General features: G+C 40.7%; 1 pseudogene; it reads left to right on the forward strand.

Annotated features, from left to right (window-relative positions):
• Positions 1 to 17523, forward strand: part of LOC126403880 (zinc finger protein 721-like) — an 84257-nt pseudogene that overhangs the window by 20585 nt on the left and 46149 nt on the right.

The raw sequence follows: 17523 nt of genomic DNA on the forward strand, positions 1-17523 counted from the left end.
CAACCCTCAGCTTCGGTTACACAGAGCAGGTTTGTTCATGAAACATTACAAGTTCATTATTAATAATATAACTGCAGATTTGTTCAATAAATATTCAGTCTGTCGACGTTTATACGCCGCGTTAGCTTCTCTGGTGTCGTTAGCTAATCTGTGGCGTCGCTAGCTTCTGTGGTGTCGTTAGCTTCTCTGGTGTCATAAGCTTCTCTGGTGTCGTTAGCTTCTCTGCTGTCGTTAGCTTCTCTGCTGTCGTTAACTCCTCTGATAGTATACATATGTGACAATAATCACATGTGTGTAATAACAGTAGAAGTGTGACTAATGATAACAGCAGCAGCAGGAGGCATCTGGCAGGACCACGGCAGCAGCACAACCACACACGTCACACTATGCAGGCACTGCTGCGATATGAGTTAACCTGCGAGACAGTGGAGCACAAAGGCTCCGGAGAAGAAGCCAAATTAGTGGCTGGTACAAGGCAAGCCTGAGCCGGCCCTAACTATAAGCTTTATCAAAGAGGAAAGTCTTGGGGTGTCAGTGGATTAGTGGTAGAGCAGGCCCCCCCATGTACAAGGTTGTTGCTGCAGCGGCCCGGGTTCGAATCCAGCCTGTGGCCCTTTGCTGCATGTCATCCCCCCTCTCTCTCCCCCTTTCACGCTTACCTGTCCTGTCCATTAAAGGCAAAATGGTCAAAAAATATCTTGAAAGAGGAAAGTCTTAAGTCTAGTCTTAAATGTGGAGACGGTGTCTGCCTTCCGGACCGCAACAGGAAGATGATTCCACAGGAGAGGAGCCTGATAGCTGAAGGCTCTGGCTCCTGATCTACTTTTGGAGACTTTAGGGACCACGAGAAACCCTGCGTTCTCAGAGCGCAGTGTTCTGGTGGGATAATATGGCACTATAAGCTCACTAAGATATGACGGAGCCTGACCATTTAGAGCTTTATAAGTTAAAGGATAACTTCGGTATTTTTCAAATTTAAAAAAAAAAAAAAAAAAAATTATGGTGAAAACGTAGTTTCTTCCAACACTAGAATTAAGATAAAAATATTCACAAACGAAAAAACACTAATGGTCGGTGATAAGTAGTGTTTAACTTTTGATTGAACACTAAACTAAAACCCTGGGCGCACACTGCAGCACAATCAAACAGATGCGCAACTCAGAGCCTCAGAAGTGTCTCTGACACCAGACTCAGAGCGGACCGGTGGAACTGGAAAATGCATATTTTACATCAATAAAATCTATTTTATCATTATTTTGAGTCACATTGTTGAAAGAATTTAGTCGTCTGTGTTCAAGCAGGATTATAGCAGGTCTCCATTGTGCGTCGGGCTTTCTATTTCCTTGTCGGAGATTTTTTCTTTTTTAATTACATGATATATAGGCCAATCCCCCCTAACTCACCAGTAAAAAATACCTTTATTGCTTTTGGCAAATCTGACACTCTGATTTCTGGGGGTTGTCAGGGCATATTTTAAGGTGCAATCACACATCTGATGTCTTCTTGGACATGTCTGCCAGCTCTGAGTGGGCTCACTGTCAGTATCGGACTGGTGAGGGTGAGTGTTGCGTGTAAGGCCTTCCCCCCAAAAAACGGGAAAAAAAGCACCGAAGCTTCTTTTTTTTTCGCAATCGAATCCCGTGCCATTGAACGAAGCTTTGAATTTTTTGGGTTAGCCCTACTAAGCGTTTCCCTTACCTCTGGGCTGTGACGTCATCTCGCGAGTGCTTTGCTTGTTGCCGGAAGAAAACAGAGGAGCCATGCTGAGCGCTGCTCAGAGTGGCGCTGGTTGTCCCAGAGTGCAGTTGACAGCTTTTACTGCATCGACTGAAAACAATGGTTCGTGTTTGTGCTTATCCGAATTGCAAGAACAGGATGTCGTGCAACACCCCGTACAGCTTTCACAGGCTGCCTTTGTCGGACGGCGAGATGCTGAAGTTGTGGCTAGTTGTGCTACAAATGGATGCTAACACTCCTGTCCAGACACTGCGCCTTGCAGACCATCGGGTCTGCAGTGCTCACTTCTCCCAAGATGACTACTGCCAGCCGAAGAAGAGAAGACATCCAATACCGAAACACCTCTTCCTCAAGAAAACGGCTGCCCCACGAGTAGAGAGAGCTACAGACACAGTGGAGCAAAGCTCTTGCGAGATGATGTCACACACAGCCCAGAGGTAAGGTAAAGGCTAGTATGCTATTTACAGAGATAACACTGGTGATGAGGTAAGGTAAAGGCTAGTATGCTATTTACAGAGATAACACTGGTGATCTGAACTGGTCAGTGGCAAAAAAAAAGCACTTTTAATGCGCAAACTTATATGGGACGCATTTGCCCCCGTTACCGTTTTAGCTCGTTTCGCGGCTCCTGGCTGCATCCGCCTCCCTCAATAATGAACCAGTTTTAGAACAAGTTGTACCTATTAGTCATACGCACACATACACATGGGAAATAGGGCCCAGGCTGAAAAATACCGAAGTTATCCTTTAACAGTAGGATTTTAAATTCAATTCTGAATTTTACAGGGAGCCAGTGCAGAGAAGCTAAAACTGGAGAAATATGATCTTGTTTCTTAGTTCCTGTTAATACACGTGCCGCTGCGTTCTGAATTAACTCAGAATGCAGGTCACAGGGAGACGTGGATGCTGCTCTGCAGGGTGCTCGATTTAAGTGCATTAACCGTGAGCAAGGAGTTAACAAGGGAGGGGCAGGGGGTCTTCTGTTGTTCGCCACCAGTGTGTTTTGGCCTTGACACAGCTGAGTGAACACTGTGAAGCTGTTTGATGCTCAGAGATCTGTAGAAGTTTGTAATCTGAAGTTTGATGTCTGTAACATCTGTGTGTGTATGTTTCCTGTTTCCTGCAGACGTCCAGCAGCTGTCGATGGTTACAGAAGAGGTTCCCCCTGAGCAGCAGGAGTGGAGCTGCAGTGTGGACCAGGAGGACCCAGAGCCTCCACACATTAAAGAGGAACAGGAGGAACTCTGGATCAGTCAGGAGGTAGAGCAGCTTCAAGGGCTGGAGGAGGATGATATCACCAAGTTCACATCCATTCCTGTCCCTAAGAAGAGTGAAGATGATGAAGAGAAACCTCAGTCCTCACAGCTTCATCAAAAACACACTGAACAGATGGAAACAGAAGCAGAGGGAGAGGACTGTGGAGGACCAGAACCAGCCAGGAACTCACATCCAGACACACATTTACAACCTGAGACTGATGACAGTGATGATTGGACGGAGACCAGAGAACCTCAGTCAGGTATCTATCAAGTCACACATTTGCTAGTCTTAAGCACGTTTCAAGTTTTAACATTCAGGTCTCAAGCAAGTTGAGTCAAGTCATGTTTGTGTGTTAATTGGATAAAAATAAAAAAGTCAGACTCTGTCGGTGTCTTCTGTAGAGAAGAGACGAACTCTCACTTCTGCCTGGGGATTCTCATCTTACACAGCAAACAGCACCAGCAGGGCACTGTGGCTTGTTTGTATAAGGCCTGTTTCCACTGAAGAAGTTCTTGGTACTATTACGAGGGCAGGAACTACTACAGGAATGTCCTCTCGCTCGGCCCTCTATATTTCTATAAAGTTACCGGGCTCTGGATGTGACGTAATCGTTACGTGACCGTTTTGAACGGGGCGACGTAGGGGCATAGGGACATAGTTAGCTGTTAGCTGTTAGCCGTTAGCGGTGTCTGTAATACAACCCCTGGCAAAAATTATGGAATCACCAGTCTTGGAGGATGTTCATTCAGTTGTTTAATTTTGTAGAAAAAAAGCAGATCACAGACAGGACACAAAACTAAAGTCATTTCAAATGGCAACTTTCAGGCTTTAAGAAACACTAAAAGAAATCAAGAAAAAAAGAATTGTGGTAGTCAGTAACAGTTACTTTCTTAGACCAAGCAGAGGGAAAAAATTATGGAATCACTCAATTCTGAGGAAAAAATTATGGAATCACCCTGTAAATTTTCTTTCCCAAAACTAACACCTGCATCAGATTAGATCTGCTCGTTAGTCTGCAGTTAAAAAGGAATGATCACACCTTGGAGAGCTGTTGCACCAAGTGGATTGACATGAATCATGGCTCCAACACGAGAGATGTCAATTGAAACAAAGGAGAGGATTATCAAACTCCTGAAAGAGGGTAAATCATCACGCAATGTTGCAAAAGATGTTGGTTGTTCACAGTCAGCTGTGTCTAAAATCTGGACCAAGTACAAACAACATGGGAAGGTTGTTAAAGGCAAGCATACTGGTAGACCAAGGAAGACATCAAAGCGTCACGACAGAAAACTTAAAGCAATATGTCTTGAAAACAGAAAATGCACAGCAAAACAAATGAGGAACAAATGGGAGGAAACTGGAGTCAACGTCTGTGACCGAACTGTAAGAAATCGCCTAAAGGAAATGGGATTTACATATAGAAAAGCTAAACGAAAGCCGTCATTAACACCTAAACAGAAAAAAACAAGGTTACAATGGGCTAAGGAAAAGCAATCGTGGACTGCGGATGACTTGATGAAAGTCATATTCAGTGATGAATCACAAATCTGCATTGGGCAAGGTGATGATGCTGGAACTTTTGTTTGGTGCCGTTCCAATGAGATTTATGAAGACGACTGCCTGAAGAAAAGATGCAAATTTCCACAGTCATTGATGATATGGGGCTGCATGTCAGGTAAAGGCACTGGGGAGATGGCTGTCATTACATCTTCAATAAATGCACAAGTTTACGTTGACATTTTGGACACTTTTCTTATCCCATCAATTGAAAGGATGTTTGGGGATGATGAAATCATTTTTCAAGATGATAATGCATCTTGCCATAGAGCAAAAACTGTGAAAACATTCCTTGAAGAAAGACACATAAGGTCAATGTCATGGCCTGCAAATAGTCCGGATCTCAATCCAATTGAAAATCTGTGGTGGAAGTTGAAGAAAATGGTCCATGACAAGGCTCCAACCTGCAAAGCTGATCTGGCAACAGCAATCAGAGAAAGTTGGAGCCAGATTAATGAAGAGTACTGTTTGTCACTCATTAAGTCTATGCCTCAGAGACTGCAAGCTGTTATAAAAGCAAGAGGTGGTGCAACAAAGTACTAGTGGTGTGTTGAAGTGTTCTTTTGTTTGTTTGTTTTTCATGATTCCATAATTTTTTCCTCGGAATTGAGTGATTCCATAATTTTTTCCCTCTGCTTGGTCTAAAAAAGTAACTGTTACTGACTACCACAATTTTTTTTCTTTGATTTCTTTTAGCCAGAAAGTTGCCATTTGAAATGACTTTAGTTTTGTGTCATGTCTGTGATCTGCTTTTTTTCGACAAAATTAAACAACTGAATGAACATCCTCCAAGAATGGTGATTCCATAATTTTTGCCAGGGGTTGTAACTCAGTAACTCAATAAACGGTGTGTGAAAAAAATATTTTTCCCAGCAGATGTCTTAGTTACAACATGATTGAGCTAACTGGAGTAGTTTCATGTTGTATCCGACAACGGGAGGCTTTTAACAGATGATGTCCTGATGTTAGCTTTGCTGCTGCTGTTAGCTGTCTCTGTCAGCTGCAGCCACTGATGCTTTCTAGACATCTTGATTTCCCAAAACTGAATAAATGCCACACATAGCAACACAAAACTGCTTTGCTAGCTCAATCATGTTGTAACTAGTACAAATACAATTGTATTTTTTTTCATGGACCGTTTATTGAGTTACTGAGTTATTAAAGACACCGCTAACGGCTAACAGCTAACGGTTAGCCCAGCTAATCTACGATAACCATGTTATTAATTACAAAACTTCACATCCCGCCTTGAATATATCCAGTCAGCACCAAGTAAACCCCAAGCCCCAGCAGCAACTTAATACAAAATCTTATCCAGCTGATAGATTCAAGATTCAAGAGAATTATTATCATTTACACAGCAAACATAAAGGTGGTTACAAGCAATGAAATTCTTTCTTTAAGAGTTGCCTTGACACCACTAAAATACACACTGACTAAACTAAGATAATTAGAAATAAGTAATAATAAAAAAGAGAGCAAGTATTATGTACAGTCAGATTGTTGTGCAAATAGTATCAAATATTGTCACATTGTCCAATACGTATATATGCGGATAATCACCGGCTAAGTCGTCTGATGGCTTGTGGCTAGAAACGTTTTTTTAGTCTTGTTCTTCTTGCTTTCACACTTCTGTAGCGTCTGCCAGACGGCAGGGGTGTGAACAGTGTGTTTTGTGGGTGGGTGTGGTCCTTAATGATGTTGAGTGCCCTTTTTGTGACCCGGGTGTAGTAGATGTCCTGTAGTGGGGGGAGGGCTGCTCTGCAGATGAATTGTGCCACTTTAATGACACGCTGAAGAGCCTTTCTGTCCTGAACAGTGCAGTTTCCGTACCACACTGTGATGGAGTTTGTCAGGATGCTCTCCACTGTGCGTCTGTAAAAGTTGCCAAGGAGTTTGGAGGGTAGTCCAAATTTCCTCAGCTTCCTCAAGAAGAAGAAGAAGAGTCTCTGTTGAGCCTTCTTGACCATCTGTTGTGTGTTGTGAGTCCAGGTGAGATCTTTGCTGATGTGCCAAGGAGTTTGAAGGTTTTCACCCTGTCCACCGAGCTAAGCTAGCTCGGCTAATCAGTCAAGTTGGACTTCTCGTCTTGTCTGGGTATACGTGCAGAAGAGAAAATCAATTTCTGACCAAGTACGTCTGACTCCGTCTCGATAGGTGGCGCCTCTCCTTTTTAATACAGTACGTATTGAACTACTTTTGGTTGACCCGAAGAGGAAGCTAACAGTTGTTCAGAAACTTTTTAAATCTGTGTTACGCGTTTTCCTACCATCCATAAACTTCACAATGTTTAGCTCCTTTAGCTGTCGGGCCATGAATGTAGTTTCCTCATCCGTCCAGAAGTGCGTCTTCTGCTTTTCCGTTGACATGTTTTTTTGTTTTTTTTTCCCCGGGAGTTACTGCTACGTCATGTCCTTCTTCTTCTGGGTGAAAGCCGGCGAAAGAAAACATGGCGCATGCGCAGAACGCCAAGTCGGACTAAAGAGATACATGTAGCAATAGTTTGATTTTCAATCAAATTATCGAGGTGTGTTAGTCGAGCTACAGATAGCACAATTTCAGTCGGACTATATATATAAACAGCATATAAACAGCATTCGAGCGAGAGTGTTTTTGTGTTGGAGGTGTGAAAGGACTGTGTGAATGGCTGCATTAACGGTGTCGTCAGTGGAACAGTTCTGGCGATATGCAAATTGCAGTGGGTCCAGTGTATTTGGAATGACCTCTTTGATGTGTGACATGTCTATTCTTTGAAAACACTTCACTACAATTGAGGTGAGTACTATGGGGCGATAGTCATTCAGACAGGTTATACTGTTTTTCTTGGGGATGGGCACTATTGTGGTGAACTTTAAGCATGTAGGCACAGATGACTGAGAGAGGGACAGATTGAAAATGTCTGTAAAGACCTCAGCCAGCTCTGAAGAGCAGACCCTCAGGACACGGCCCGGGGATTTTGTCAAGGCCAGCTGCTTTCCATGGGTTAGCTCTTTTCAGAACCTTACACACCTCAGTTGGAGTCACAGTGAGTGAAGAGCTCTGTAGCGCTGCAGCGTCTCCTCCTGCTGTCTGTGCATCCTGGCTGCCACGCCACTTTTACGCACACAGACACACTGACAGAGTAAAGATGCCGCGGTGGAGACAGAGAGGTGAAGATAACTTGAGCTGATGACAACTACACTTGTTACTGTGCGTGCAATAAAACCTTCTTGAGGAAAAAGTCGGTGGTCATGTGACCTGCAGGCAGTGAGTCATCATCAGTAGACAGGAGGACTGATACTGACTGATGTCTGTTTTCTCTATTCTTTCTTTGACATTTTACTCAGTACTGTGATGTCAGGAATATGATTTATTTTATTGACATTTTTATTTTGTTTCCAGTGAGATATTAAGTTTGTATTGTGACTTTGCTGTTTTAATATTACTGTTGCTGCTCCAGAAACAACATTTAATTATAAAATATTCCGTTTTATTCCTGTTGTGAATTTCTTCTTTTTAAAAAAAATACTTCCTTGTAAATGTTACACGATTAGTTCTCTGAGAATCTATTTCACATACTAGCAAGAATTGGAATTGCAGTCCCTCCAGAAAATTGCCATCTTGCGACTGCAATAATTAACGCAAATTAAACAAAAATCCGCAATATTTGCGGGGGCTTGCAATTTTTCAAACTTCCCGCTGTTTTTCCACGTTTTTTTCCGCATTTTATGGCTGACCAGAAATCGTCGCAAACGTGTCGTTTGAAACGTCATCAGACGCATCATCAAATGCGCTAATAGCATTGCAGTATGAAGAAACTCTCTGTATGGACATAAGATTTTGCACTGTTTAAATGCAGACAATATGTGTTGAATTTATTGAAATGTTATGTTTACAGAAGATGTAGCTTACATGTTGTTTTACAGTCACACTGTCTGGTTTGAGGGCTACAATATTCTCAGAATTTTTTGCAACTTTATTGGAGTCCATGTTTTGAAACTAATTAATTAAAACTAAACAAGAGAACTGAAACATTTGCAGCGGTTTTTGTAATATTCAGTATGATTATTATAGCAAGTGATTACATGACTTATTTTTTGGAGGCAGTAGCTTAAATTTTTTTTAAATTTTTCTTTCTCCTGACTTGCAATTTTTGTAATTTGCTGCAATGTTATCGTAATTTTTGACAAAATTGGCCGCAAATTCAAGGTTTTTCTGTCGCGAGATCTTGGAGGAACTGGTCTTGTAACTGAAAAATCTCCAGTCAAATCGATATTGGATCGAGACCCCTTGCATCAAAATCGAATCGATTCAGGAAATCAGTGGCGATACCCAGTGTTAATCGGCTCTACCTCACTCTCATACACTTTTTCGAAATTCTCAAGTGAAGTAAAAGAACCACAAATTTGTACTGCAGTAGTACTTGAGTTGATGTACTAACAGCATTTTATTTACTCAGGCTGCCAGTAATCACACTTGACTCACAGCAAACTCTCGCATCCTATGGACAATCATTCTCACATAATTCACTTTAGTTTGAGCAAATAAAGAGCCACACTGTAGCCTCCAGACATGACAAGAGTAACAGTACATGTTAATGACTGCCATGAAATTAAAGCTCACCTCGACCTCACTCACTCTGACACAGCTGAGTGAACACTGTGAAGCTGTTTGATACTCAGAGATCTGTAGAAGTTCAGTAAGGAGTTTTTGAGCTGTGATGTGAATGAACGACAACATTTCTCTGTAACGTGTGTGTGTGTGTGTGTTTACTGTTTCCTGCAGACGTCCAGCAGCTGTTGGTGGTTAAAGAAGAGGTTCCCCCTGAGCAGCAGGAGTGGAGCTCCAGTGTGGACCAGGAGGACCCAGAGCCTCCACACATTAAAGAGGAACAGGAGGAACTCTGGATCAGTCAGGAGGGAGAGCAGCTTCAAGGGCTGGAGGAGGATGATGATATCACCAAGTTCACATCCACTCCTGTCCCTGTGAAGAGTGAAGATGATGAGAAACCTCAGTCCTCACAGCTTCATCAAAGACACACTGAACAGATGGAAACAGAAGCAGAGGGAGAGGACTGTGGAGGAGCAGAACCAGCCAGGAACTCAGATCCAGATACACATTTACAACCTGAGGCTACAGACAACATTGGAGAGTCTTCTGAACCAGAGACTGCTGACAGTGATCATTGGAAGGAGGCCAGAGAACCTCAGTCAGGTTTAAACGGTCTGGAAAGTGATAAAGTCCCTGTCAGTGATTTGATTGTTTGTGAGAAACCATTTAGCTGTTCTGAGTGTGGGAAAAGATTTGGTTACAGTGGAGTTTTGAAGGTACACATGAGAACTCATACAGGAGAGAAACCATTTAGCTGCTCCGAGTGTGGAAAAAGATTTGGTTACAGTGGAGATCTGAAGGTACACATGAGAACTCATACAGGAGAGAAACCATTTTGCTGTTCTGAGTGTGGGAAAACATATAGCCGAAGTGAACATCTGAGGGTACACATGAGATCTCATACAGGAGAGAAACCATTTAGCTGCTCCGAGTGTGGGAAAAGATTTGGTTACAGTGGAGTTTTGAAGGTACACATGAAATGGCATACAGGAGAGAAACTATTTAGCTGCTCTGAGTGTGGGAAAAGATTTCGTTGTAGGAGAGATTTGAAGAAACACGTGAGACCTCACACAGGAGAGAAACCATTTAGCTGCTCTGAGTGTGGGAAGAGATTTGGTCAAAGTGGAATTCTGAAGGTTCACATGAGAACCCATACAGGAGAGAAACCATTTAGCTGTTCGGAGTGTGGGAAAACATTTGGTCAAAGTGAAAATCTTAAGGTGCACATGAGAACTCATACAGGAGAGAAACCATTTAGCTGCTCTGAGTGTGGGAAGAGATTTGGTCAAAGTGGAATTCTGAAGGTACACATGAGAACTCATACAGGAGAGAAACCATTTTGCTGTTCTGAGTGTGGGAAAACATTTGGTCAAAGTGAAAATCTGAACGTACACATGAGAACTCATACAGGAGAGAAACCATTTAGCTGCTCAGAGTGTGGGAAAAGATTTGGTTCCAGTGGAGAGTTGAAGGTACACATGAGAACTCATACAGGAGAGAAACCTTTTTGCTGTTCTGAGTGTGGGAAGAGATTTGGTCGAAGTGAACATCTGAAGGTACACATGAGAACTCATACAGGAGAGAAACCATTTAGCTGTTCTGAGTGTGGGAAAAGATTTGGTCACAGTGGAGATTTGAATAAACACATGAGATCTCATACAGGAGAGAAACCATTTAGTTGCTCTGAGTGTGGGAAGAGATTTGGTCAAAATGGAAATCTGAAGGTACACATGACAGTGCATACAGGAGAGAAACCATTTAGTTGCTCAATTTGTGGGAAATCGTTTACACAAAATGGAAAGTTACATAAACACATGAAAATTAATGCGGGAGAAAAGTGATTCAGCTGTTCAGTCTGAAAAAAACATCTATTTGGAATAAGATTTTAAAAACACTCATGACTGACACAGACCCAAACAGTTATGTTTTTATGTTTTTAAATGTATGTATGTACTTACTCACCAAATCAGTTTTTGTACAGCCAGGGGGAGTATTTCCCCTCTGACAGCCAAGCTGGGTCAAAACCTGTTGTCCAGTGGTAACTGGACTTTTGCTGCTTGTCAGGGGCAGGGCATGCAGCACTGTGGCTCTTTCCTGTCCTTGGATCCAGAGCAGGAGAGCTTCTCTGGCTGCTAAATTGTAAAGTTGATTTGAACATAGTTTTCTTTTAAGTATCTGCACAAAATAGTCCATAATGATTAAGTGAAAACATCTTTTCAGACATTTTTGTAAAACTGATGTGGATATTGTGTAGGTGACCCTGTTTTTATGTGGCTAAGATAGGTTTTGCTGCTGTCCCCGTCCACAGTCCCCAAACTCCTTTGATAGAAACAGCCCTTTTTTCTACCTAGCTCCCATGCCATTTTTAGTCTCTTTTGGGTCCGTCTGTATCATTCTGTGTCCCCTATGAAAATTCAGAGGTTTTACGAGTTCACAAAGGCAGTGCATGCGGAACGCTTCGTTGGTTGTTTTTGTTGTGTTTCTACTTCGCAGCAGTAGTATGATTCATGGGGTGGATAACTGATCAAGAGCTCCAATCAGAGCTGATCTGATCGATGGATGAGAGGAGCAGCTGCTGCAGAGGCGAGTGAAAGCAAGGGAAGTAATAAAGCAACTCAGGACATAAAGGCTGAAAATAACAGAAATAAACAGGTTTGCTGAATTCACATATCACTGCAATTCACAACAGTTTGCAGTTTGTACCTGGAAGGTTTATATCAGGGTCCCGTGATTCAGTCTGCGAAGACGTCATCAACATCCATATAAGCGTATGATGTCATCCGGAGACTTTAAGCGACTTTTTGTAGGTAGTGCTAGCTACTTTCATTGGAAAAGAGTTTTCAACTCTGCCCTACTTGTGAACTATAGCCAAGAAAACAATACTATTAAGAATCAGAAAGAAATCATCTCCCAATGGTTAGATCCACGAACACAGCAGATAACAATGGAGCAACACTCAGCTTTTGAAAAAAGTTATCCTGATGGATTATGTGTTAAAGGTTTGATTTTATTTCCTGAACGTTAAACTTATGGACTATCTGTGTAAACTGCCCATCAAAATATTAAAGGGGAACTAATGTTTTTTTCAACCTGGGCCCTATTTTCTGATCTACTTTTGTCTAATTGAGTGATAGGATGTTCAATATTTGATATTTCTCCAGTACAAAGCTCGGGCTGACCTGCCTGCAGCCCGTGAGCGCGTGCTATATTAAATAACAGGGCACTCAGACAGCATCAAACAACGAGGGAGCAGTATTACTTGGGTAGCACATATACTAAAATTGCAACAGGCAGAGGAACATGTCCGAATCCAGCTGAAGGTAAACACAGGCGTTCATTTGTCCTTTCCGTTATGTTGTCAGATAATTATACTAACAATCCGAGCCTATCTGTGTGAAAAAATGCACTTTAAGTGGATGTATTTTGACGTTGTTTGACGCTGTCTGAGTGCCCTATTATTTTTGAACATCCTATCACTGATTTAGACAAAAGTAGATCGGAAAATATGGCCCAGGTTGAAAAAAACATTAGTTCCCCTTTAAAGGCTGGATGTATCCATTCTGATATTACACTTATGGATTCCCTGTGTAAACTGTCTACTAATATTTAGTGATCTTAATTTTGTGTCCTTGTGTACATGGTCTGTGTGGATTTTATCATTGTCTCTCTTTTTTGTAATATTTTACTGAGTTATCTAATGGATTAGGGTATACACTGGAAAGTGCCTCGATAAAGTCACTCCAAGGATTTTTTGCATCTCTCCATCATGTTTGTGTTGCTCATGTACTACTTTTTTGAAAAATTGCATGTGTGAAATCAAATGAACTAAACTAAAAAACATCTGGAACAGTTCAATAAAAGTCATTCTTTCGAATAAGTGTATTTTCATCATTTATCCTCCTGCATGTTTTTCTGAGTAAGCCCACAATTCCAACACTTCTGCACTTTTATTTTGAAGCCCATGAGTTCATCTCTACCGGAAGCTGTACTCTTTACTGTCGATAACGTCACTCTGAACAAGATGGCGTCTGATAGAAAGGTGTGTCAGCAGAGTTTCAAGTTTCTGTCTCTTTTGTTGTGTTTTTAAAGTGTGAACATGTCTAAAGTCCAAATGCTGAGAGCGTTGGTGAAGCAGCGACTAACTGCGGCTGCTGAAGAGATATTTGGGCTGTTTGAAAGAACGATAGCAGAGTACGAGGAGGAACTTTGTCGATCAAAAGAGGAGAACGAGTGACAACGGAAACTACTGGACGCTGTTTCCAACCCTCAGCTTCGGTTACACAGAGCAGGTTTGTTTATTAAACATTACAAGTTCATTATCAATAATATAACTGCAGGTTTACACGCCACGTTAGCTTCTCTGGTGTCGTTAGCTTTTCTGGTGTCATTAGCTTCTCTGGTGTCGTTAGCTTCTCTGGTGTCGTTAGCTTCTGTGGCGTCGCTAGCTTCTCTGGTGTCATTAGCTTCTCTGGTGTCGCTAGCTTCTCTGGTGTTGTTAGCTTCTCTGGTGTCGTTAGCTTCTCTGGTGTCATTCGTTCATTCGTTTTTCAATATACAACCAAATATGAGAAAACAAAATAGTGACTTGTTTTTTCAATATTTGTTTCCAGAACCAAAATGAGAAAACGGATAACGACTCATTTTCCGATTTCCGATTTTTTGTTTAAATTGAAAATGGAAAAAATGGATAAAGGGCCGAGATTCGGGTCTTTGAGACACTTTCAATATTTTCATCTCTCGCACATTGTGTGACCCGGAAGCCAATTATTATTATTTCTTTAATTAGTATTATTATTATTATTATTATTGAAGTAATATACAAAGATATCACAAAGTATCGGGACAAAAACATTACATCAGTGAATAAAGGCAAAACATAAATAAATAAAGGAGGCTCGAGGCACTTGTATAAAGACATCTGCGGAGGAACTTTTGAACTTCGCGTAGATCGTAGTTAGATCTACTCTGTTCAACTTGATCTCACAGAAATACGTGAAATGACCATGACCTCTTAACACCGCATTCCGTGGTGGCAGCACGTAATGGGTTGAAATTATGTGCCGGTACCATGGAAACAATACCAATGTAAAGTCAAATAGGATCCATTGTGGTGGACACACGAATTCCCTGATTCAACAACGTCCTGTATACACACAAAAACACAAAGGTGTTCTTGATATTAACACGGCAAATATATTCGTGTGTTATAATTTCCCACCAATAATAATCATGATAATGACATGGGAGTTCAGCTGTACTAGATATTTGATATAGGTCTATTCAAATATTCAGTCCCAAAAACGCCGTTTCTACAGTACTAGCTAAATTATCTGAAATTAACCATCATCCTTACTTTTTCTTCACATATTTCATCTAGGTGCAGTGTCATTACTAGTTCGGCTTTACTAGACATTTGATATATTCAGTAGATGTATCTTTTTACAACTCTATTTTACAACAAGCCGCAAAAAACCTACCGTCCCAAAAAACGCCGTTTCTAGAGTACTATCTAAAATATCCAAAATTAACCATCATCCTTGCTTTTTTCTTAACATAGTTCATTTAGCTGCAGTGTCATTACTAGTTTGGCTTTACTAGATATTAGATACATTCAGTAGATCTATCTTTTTACGACCCTATTTTACAGCAAGCCGCAAACAAACCTACCGTCCCAAAAACGCAGTTTCTAGCGTATTAGCTAAAATATCGAAAATTAGCCGACATCTTTACTTTTTCTTAACATAGTTCATCTAAGTGCAGTGTGTTTACTAGTTCGGCTTTACTAGATATTAGATATATTGGGTAGATCTATCTTTTTACAACCCTATTTAGAACCGTTAGCTTTTGAACTACAGCTATGTTGCTGATATGTATCAAGTCCCAGGGAATTGTAGTTTTTAAAAAGTATGTGCTGACCGTTTTTTATGTTTATTGTTTGGAGACTGCGGATGAAATTTAGCATGCATGCTAACTCTGGCATATTTACATTACCTCATGTATGTGCTGTTCATTAATATGCACTGTCCTGACAAAATAAACCAATAAATGAAACAGTCCCTTTATCCCCTTGATGCCTGAATGTATTTACAATTATATAAAAAAAATAATTATATGTGCTTTTGCTTTCAAGCTGATGTTAAATTAAGTGGAGATTGTTATAGATGTATACATAAAATAGATATACATTTAAATGTGATACAAATTAGCAACAACAGAAATAAATGGAAAAAAATGGTAAAAAAAAATAAATAAATGAAAAAATAATATTAAAACACATTTTCCTGTCTCAGGTATGTAGATTTTATTGATGCCACACAATTATTTTCAATGTCCTGACTATAACACCAACTATTATAATCCAATGTGAAACAGAGCTCAAGCTTTTCACTTAGAACACTGGTGCTAGGAAGAGCATCGTGATTTCCATCAGAGTCTATATCATTGCTTCTCCTGTTGTCAGTACTACTGCTGCTTTCATCACCTGGTGTAGAAAAAGAAATCACTGTATTAAGAGTGCATTTTTATATTATATACACATCTTGTACACATGGTTACATTCACAAACATATGGCCATGTGTAAGCCGCAAAAAGCTGAAACTCTACACGAAATTATAGCATTATTACTGCTGTTTTTTTTATAAGATTATCTATTTGGCCTGTTGCTTTAGGACAGCATGAAGTGGGGAAATAGAGAATGGGGGAATGACACAGGCCGAAGGCCGGGATCGAGGCCGCGACCGCTGCAGCGAGGCGGTGCCTCTGTGCATGGGGTCTGTGCATGCTGCGTACAAACTACACTCCTGACCAGGTGATGAAACCGGCAGCAATAGGGGCGTCGGTAGCTTAGTGGATAGTGCTGACGTGGTGTAGGAGTGTAGTCTTCATCACTATCCCCACTGTCAAGACAGCTGTCGTCACTTTCGACTGGTGGAACCCTGGTTTGAAGTCCACCTGGTCGCTTCCCACAGAACATTGATGCATTCATTTTGTTCTGTGTTGTGGAAAAGTACAAACAATATATTTATATCCCAGCATGCTGCTTTTATGATGTTTATAGAAATTAACTAGAGTGGCATTTCCCAAAGAAAATGCGTGTGAGTGCTGAAATCCACCTAAATACAGCATTATTTCTATGCTGCCGTTATGGCTGAATGTGGCAAATTCGTGAGTCGCGACAAACATAAATCTTCAAATAACGTAAAAATTACTAGATTCTCATCCCTAGTCGTCATGGCTCAGGCAGGATAAAGATGAGGTCTCCGCGCAGTATGTGCTGCTCCTGAGAATCACCGTTCCAAACCTCCCGATGGACACGTCCCCGGCAACGCTGAGCACAGCGAGAGTCTCCTGACCGTTTCATTTTTAATTCCAGCCAGGACAAAACAGGAGGTTTTTTTCTTGTGTTCATTGAAAAGTAAAGATTTGTTATCAAACTGCTTGTGGTCCCCACTTCACGCATGTTGTGGTCAACACAAGCCTGACCTTAATACTAGTAACTTTAACTGGTACGCACTACATTTTGAATCTGTCATTACTCTGCCACTTCAGTATTATTCAGTTTGGATCATCAGATTATATTCGAAGTATAAACAAACTGAGGAACGTAAGGTTGACGATGCTGCTAGAATCATTCTATAGGACTATTTAAACAAATACAACACAGACATCAATATAGTTGCTTGGTTTTATGGACTTGCAATCACATCCAGGTCATAAATGATAACATAGTTATCCCAGTACAGGTCCACTTTGTCCATATACAAATGGACCACCCTACACTCCGTCCATAGCAGTCCAGTCTGGAGGGCCTCAATGCAAAGGGCAGCGATGAGGAAACTGCACCTCACTGAGAGGTTGACATAAAAAAGTTTAAATTAAAATAGGAAAGGTTATTAGAACGTAACATAGCAGCTCCTTCACTTGCCTTCATATGAACATTAAAGGTTCGTCATCACATTCTAATGTTCAATAGTGGCTAAGGTGTTTATATTCATGTATTTATTAGTTTATTTGTGAGGGACATAGCAAGAAACACTAACAGATTAAAATAATATGTATAATATTATATATACATATCATATATATATGTATAATATCAGATGTGTTGCATAAAGTTAGGGCTGCCACTGACATATATTTTTAAAAAAATAATGGATTAATCATTGATTATTTTATTCGATTAATCAGATTTTGAAAAAAGGCACAGGATGTATTTTTCTATGACATTTCTATTGTCATAGTAGGTGATACAACATTTTAAATACATGTAATTAAATTGCCGCCCATCTCTGCCAACAATGCATAGGCCTATGTGATACAACAATATAAAAGAATACAAGTAAATATATGCTGCATATAATTTGAATTGTCCGTATCAA

This window comes from Epinephelus moara, chromosome 17, assembly GCF_006386435.1.
Source record: "Epinephelus moara isolate mb chromosome 17, YSFRI_EMoa_1.0, whole genome shotgun sequence".
Lineage (NCBI taxonomy): Eukaryota > Metazoa > Chordata > Actinopteri > Perciformes > Serranidae > Epinephelus > Epinephelus moara.